General features: G+C 52.8%; 1 protein-coding gene across 3 annotated transcripts in view; it reads right to left on the reverse strand.

The window, feature by feature from the left end:
* The window catches only part of Luzp1 (leucine zipper protein 1), a 60,322-nt gene extending 57,139 nt beyond the window's left edge, over positions 1-3,183 (reverse strand). Inside the window, exon 1 of one of the 3 annotated variants that reach the window (XM_048350463.1) lies at positions 3,082-3,183. The gene's annotated coding sequence lies outside the window, so the exon portion shown is untranslated. Of the gene's footprint in view, positions 1-1,048; positions 2,549-3,081 lie in introns of those variants that run through there. The other 2 variants (XM_048350467.1, XM_048350466.1) reach the window with 2 other exon arrangements.
* Between the last annotated feature and the right edge of the window lie 2,817 nt (positions 3,184-6,000).

Raw genomic sequence — 6,000 nt, forward strand, 5'->3', positions numbered from 1 at the left:
AGCTACCTACCCTCTTTCTATGAAATACATGATCTTGGTCCTCTTTATTTTAATATAAATCCTTCTAACATAAGCAAAGAATTAAACACCTATTTCATGAAAGGATATACCTTGACCAATCCTTGTATGTCTACCAGAAAACTAGAACACCTCAAAAGCCTAAGAAGAATGTTACTCTCAGAAGGCAAAACTATCATGAAATAAACTTCAATAATTTACTCTAGGGTCCAAAAAGACCAACCCAGGGACTGAATCAAGGGCCTTAGAAACTAGGTTTCCTGGTTCTCAAGGCAGCATGCACTGTGTAAAGTAATTGTGGACCTTCAAAACAGACTTGAACTCGGGGGCTAGGTGTTCTCTAGAGGTCCACCACTTTCCACTTCTGGTTTTCTTTAAAGAGCTTTTTGTTTGTTTGGGTTTGTTTTTTTTTTTGTCTTTTCTTTTTTGGTACCAAGAATTGAACCCAGGACACTGCATTTGCTAGGCAACCACTTTGCCTCTAGGCTACAACCTAGCCCTCTTTCTTTTTTCTAATGCCAGTTCTGGGGCTTGAACTCAGGGCTTGGGCACTGTCCCTAAGCTTTTCCAGCTCAAGGTTAGTCTTCTACCACTTAAAGCCACAGTTCCATTTCCAACTTTTTGGTGGCAAAATGGAAATAAGTGTCTCAGGGACTTTTCTGCTGGGGATTGGCTTCGAACTTCAATCCTAAAATCTCAGCCTCCTGAGTAGCTAGGATTACAGGTGTGTGACACTGGCGCCAGACAGACCAGCTCCACTTTCTTTTGGTTGTATTTGTCTTTTAGCTTCTGACCTTCAGTTTAAGATATCCACCAGCTAGGTGCTCATGTAATCCTAGCTACTCAGGAGGCTGAGATCTGAGGATCTCGGCTCAATGACAGCCCTGGCAGAAAAATCCATGAGACTCATCTCCAACTAACCACCAAGCCAAAAGTGGAGTTATGGCTCAAGTGCTAGACACTAGCCTTGGGCAAAAAAAGCTCAAAACAGTGCCCACACCTTAAATTCAAGCCCTAGGAACCCACACACATCCACCGCCTAGCAGTATTGGGTGGACCGTAGGCAATTCAACAATGGTTCTCTCTTGGTATCAAATTACTAAAATAAAAAAGTAATCAAAGAAGCCTAATTAACAACCCATATTATTAACTGCTCCTCAACACTGAATCTCTAACTGCTGCCTCATTCATACTCCAATCCATTCCCTCCACGTTCCACTATTTCCAGTTTTTCAATCTGAGTTACTATGTTTAGAAAAGTGATTTAATTTTAGAAACCTGGAAAATTCTTCTGAGTAAACTGAGCAAAACCTTAATCTGTCCCACGGGGAATTCTGAGCAAAACAATTATTTCTAACAAGAGAAGAATTTTCTATGGAGTTATTCAATTTAACCACACGAATGCCACCACAGAGGCACACAAAGTGACAGAAGGCAATCTGGAACATACTGTACAGATTCTCTGACAGGAAATATCCTCCTAAAAAATCCAAACCCCTCCCTCCCTTAATCTGGAGTGGTTAAATCTTCCTAGGTGATCTGAATTCTTCCCGGCTCAGTCACCGGTCCAGTAGCTTAGGCCAGAACCACAGCAGTAGGTAAAAGAAATATCCTGAACAAACTCCACCACCCCCCCCCACACACACACAATAACCCAAAAAGGCAGGGCAGTCCAGAGTATTCTCTCCTCAATCTACAGATAAGCCACCACGAGGCGCTCCGAAACACAATCCTTTCCCCAAGGTCATTCCCAAGTCAGTGAAGGTGCGACCGAAAATCTGCAAGCAGTCTCCGTCCGGCCTTCCGCAAAAAAGCACTGCAGAGATGGGGGGGGGGGGGCGGTCAGGAGTGCCCACTCGCTCTCCCCTTCTCCCACCCTGCAGTGTGAGCACTGGCCTCGGCATTTCCGAAACAAGCCACGACAAGCTCCGCGGCGTTAGGAAAGGGGCTGACGTGATGAAGAAACAGATGCTCCGGAGCAACGCGGTCTTTCCAGGCTCGCAGAGCCTCCTCCGAGGTAATTAACACAAACCGCAGGCCGCTCCGAGGTCTGCACCGGGCGGCACAGCCCAGCCCGACAACCCGCCGGGACTCCGGTTTCCCCGCACGCCAGGCCTCGGCAGCCAAAGGCCACCGGCCCCTGAAAAACCGCACTTCATTCCTGCGCTTCGGGAAGCCATGGCTCCCTCACCCGCCCGGCGGCGGGGCGGGGTGCGCAGGGCGGCCGGCGGCGCTGCGGAAAGTTCGAGGCGGCGGCGGCGGCGGGGGGCGGGGGGCTCGCCCGCGTGTCCCCCTGCAGATTCCACCATTAATTAGTCCTCAGGACTGTCTACGGGCAACTTAAACAAAGCGAATGCCTCGAATTCCTTCCCGGCCCGCCGGTCAGGCTGCGAAATCCGCAGCGCCCGAGACGCGGGCCGGCGAGACCCGACAGCTGCCGAGCCGCCCCCCCTTCCTCAGCCCGCCGCCCCGCGCCCCGCACCCCAGCCCCGCGCTCCGAGCCGGCTCCCGCACGCCGGCCGCCGCCGCCTCCCGTTCCCGGCTCCCGGCTCCGGCTCTTCCTGTATGATCACTTCCTTCCTCCCGGTGCCCGCGGGCCCCGCGCAGCCCCCTCCCCGGCCCGGCCCCCCGCGCGCCCGGCCGCCCGCGCGCCCCGCCCCCACCGGCCCGCGCCCCGTGGACCCCCGCCCCCCGGAAGCGCCGCCCGGCGCCGCGGCCCCGACCCTCCCCGCTGGACCGCGCTCCCACCGGGGCGCCTCCTCAGCGCCGTCCCTCCCCCTCCGGAGCGAAGAATCTCCTCAGCGTGTCCTCTCAACTCCAAAACACTCCCAAGGTCTCGACCCCCCCAAAAACAAGCCGCCCCTCCTGAGCTCGTCTCCCCAAAACCACCCAAACTCTCCTCCGCCTCACAACCCATCCCTCCCGGCTGTGCCCGCCGGTTCTGCCCCGCCGCCCCCGGCTGCCCCGATGCCTCCGCGGGCCGGCCGCCCTCCTCGCCCCCGCCCCGGACTCCACGCCGCACCCCCGCCGTCCCCTCGAGGACCCCCCCCACCCCGCCCTCACCTTGGCGGCTCCGGCCCGCGCTCCAGCCGCCTCAGGATCCGGCGCTCGGCTCCCAGCGGCCGGCGCCTCCTCCGGCTCCCCGGGACTGACAATGAGGGGCGGGGCTAATGTTGCGTCAGCGTTCCGACAGGCGGGGCTTGTGAACGTGGGCGTGGTTGGTCTTCAGGCTCCGCCCCTTGCGTCTTTTCTCCGCCCTCCCCAGGCCCAAGGTTTGAACTCAAGTTTTTATTGCATCCCCAGCTAGATCACCAAGGCCTAGTGCAGGCGCCGTGGGAAATCAAAGGAGAAGGCAAGAAAGACTTCCTGAATTCACCACGTGGTATCACTTAACAAATACTCAGCAAATGTGTAGAAGTAACTCTTGACTTGGAATTAGAAGACATGAGTTCCAGTCCTCAGCCCTTCTGTTAATTTGTCATATAATATCTTAGGAAAGACATTTCCCAATTATGTCCCCACTTTCACTTTCTTTAAAATGAAAAGTGCAATGGCCAGATTATCTCAAAAGCCCCACCACCACCAGTGAGTTATGACATTCGTGCTATGGGCCTATTAGGGCCCAATAAGGAGAAAAAGAAAGGCTTTGAGAGAACCAGAGCAAAAGACCCACACCTCACAGTACAGGCCACAGTCTGACACACTTTCCCTGCGGATGCCCTCCCACGCGCTGGCATCCAGCAGTATCCACAAGCCGGGACACAGATGGGCTAAGGGCTGCTTCCTTTCAGACTGCAGCAGCATGGTTGGTCTCTTGAGACATCTCTTGTGCAAGCTCTTTATTGCCTATGGAACAAAGGCCAAAGCCCTGGCCTGGTATGATCACTTCCTACCTTCGTATACACATGCTCTAAAGTTTATCCAAACTTTTCCTCAGGACACCCACTGCTTTCCCACATCTGCCCCTTTGGCTCATGCTCTTCCCTTGCTCTCATCTCCATGCACAAGGCTTCCTAGCCAAAAGCCAACCTGCCTGTTCTCAATGCCCAGGAGCACTGAGTCGAAAAAATGGTATTATAGTAGACATATTACAACTTGCATCAAGATGACCTCCAGCCTGACAGGGTTATGCACACCTGTAATCCCAGCACTCAGGAGGCGGAGACAGGAGGATCTAGAGTTGCAGGCTAGCCAGCTGGTTACATAGTGAGTTCTAGGCCAGTCTGGCCTATATATATATAGTAAGACTATGTGTTGTTGGGGGTTTTGTAACTAAAAAAGAAAAACTTATGTAACTGTAAACCTCCTGTACATCACCTTTATAATAACAATAAAAATATTGGGGGAAAAAAAGCTGGTCACCAGTGGCTTGCCCTTTTAATCCTAACTACTCAAGAAGCTGAGAGCTTGGGATCTCAGTTTGAAGCCACCCCACACAGAAAAGTCCATGAGATTCTTAAGCACCAAAAAAGCCAGAGGTGGAACTATGGCTCAAGTGGTAGAGCACTAGCCTGTTGTATTCTGCGGGCAAGAATAATCCATGGAGGCACAACCTAAGGTGGGCAAGGGTTTTATTTACTACCTAAAATGCAGAACCAAAACAGCCCTCCACCTCCAAATGCTGGCCTGTCCCGGGCTAGACACCTAGAACTGAGACCTGACCTGACCGCCGAACCTCCAAAATCCTTAACCTTCAAACTCCCAAACCTCCAAAGGAGGGAGCTTCTTTCTATTCCTCCTTCCTGCAGGCCTCACCTCTATGGCCTCACGGCTACCCACAGGCCTTAAGACCTCTCGGCAGCAGGCCTTAGGGCCTCTCCTCAGACATCAGACTTCAAACCTCTCCACAAGCCTCAGGCTCTTAGCTCCACCGCAGGCCTCAGACTCTGTCTCCGCTCCACTCTGCTCTGTGTCCACTGGGCTCTCTGCGTCTGCTCTGGCCTCGCCAGGCACCAGGCTTTGGACTTTCCCACAGGTCTCAGGCTCTGGGCCCCTCCACAGGCCTCAGGCTCTTCTGGGCTTGGCTCTGCTCTGCTCCTCTGTCTGCTCTCCTCGGGCCTCCAGGTCTCCTCCAGCCTCGGCTCTCAGCAGGCCTCCCCATCTCTCTTCCCCTTCTCTGGAAATCCCACCCTCTTATATACCCCAGCTGCCTCCAGTGGCGGTTCTAGTCCCCTCAACCTGGGGCAGGATCCTTTTTTACACTCTGCAATGGGGTGTGGCAATGACGCCAATGTGGGGCGGAGCTTATGGACAATGCCCAGATCCTGAGTTCAAGCCTCAGGACTGCCTTCCCCACTCCCCTCACCAAAAGAAAAAATCAGCTAGGCAGAAAAATCTGAATACTCTTAGATCCAATTAACCAACACAAAGCTAAAACTGGAGATGGCTCAAGTGATAAGAGCACTAGTCTTGAGGCAAAAAGCTGAACTAGAGCATAAGGGTCTGAGTTCAAGCCCCAGGATTGGCACCAAAAAAAAAAAAAAGCTTCCTAGCACTTTCTGATGGCTAGAACATACCCACTGTGTAGAGCTCAAGTTCTGATACCAAAAGACCCATGTTCTACCTACTACTAATTCTCCTTGAGCCTCAGTCTCCTCCTCTATAAAACTTGGATAATAATATGGTCCTTGTAGTGTTTGTTTCACAATTACATGTACTCTTGTATGGAACTCACCAGGCCCAGTGTTTCACAAGCAATGTGGTTGTCATTCTTATCTTCAACATTGTACTGTTGAACCTATTTCCTGCTCCTAACACCACACAATAATCCTGTGATAATCCTCCCAGTTATTTCACAGCGGCAAACATTAAGGACCTTAGGAGAAGGCCCTGAAAATGGCCCTGCAAAGCATTGCCATTGAAACAAGAACCAGCACTCTCAATTCCAGACCCCAGGTGGATTCTGCAGTCAAGTCCAAGGCCCCAGGGCATCCCTGTCACGAGGCACCCCTCCAAGTTGGAGACAGCTGCGAGTTCAGCTGC

This window comes from Perognathus longimembris, chromosome 7 (genome assembly GCF_023159225.1).
Source record: "Perognathus longimembris pacificus isolate PPM17 chromosome 7, ASM2315922v1, whole genome shotgun sequence".
Lineage (NCBI taxonomy): Eukaryota > Metazoa > Chordata > Mammalia > Rodentia > Heteromyidae > Perognathus > Perognathus longimembris.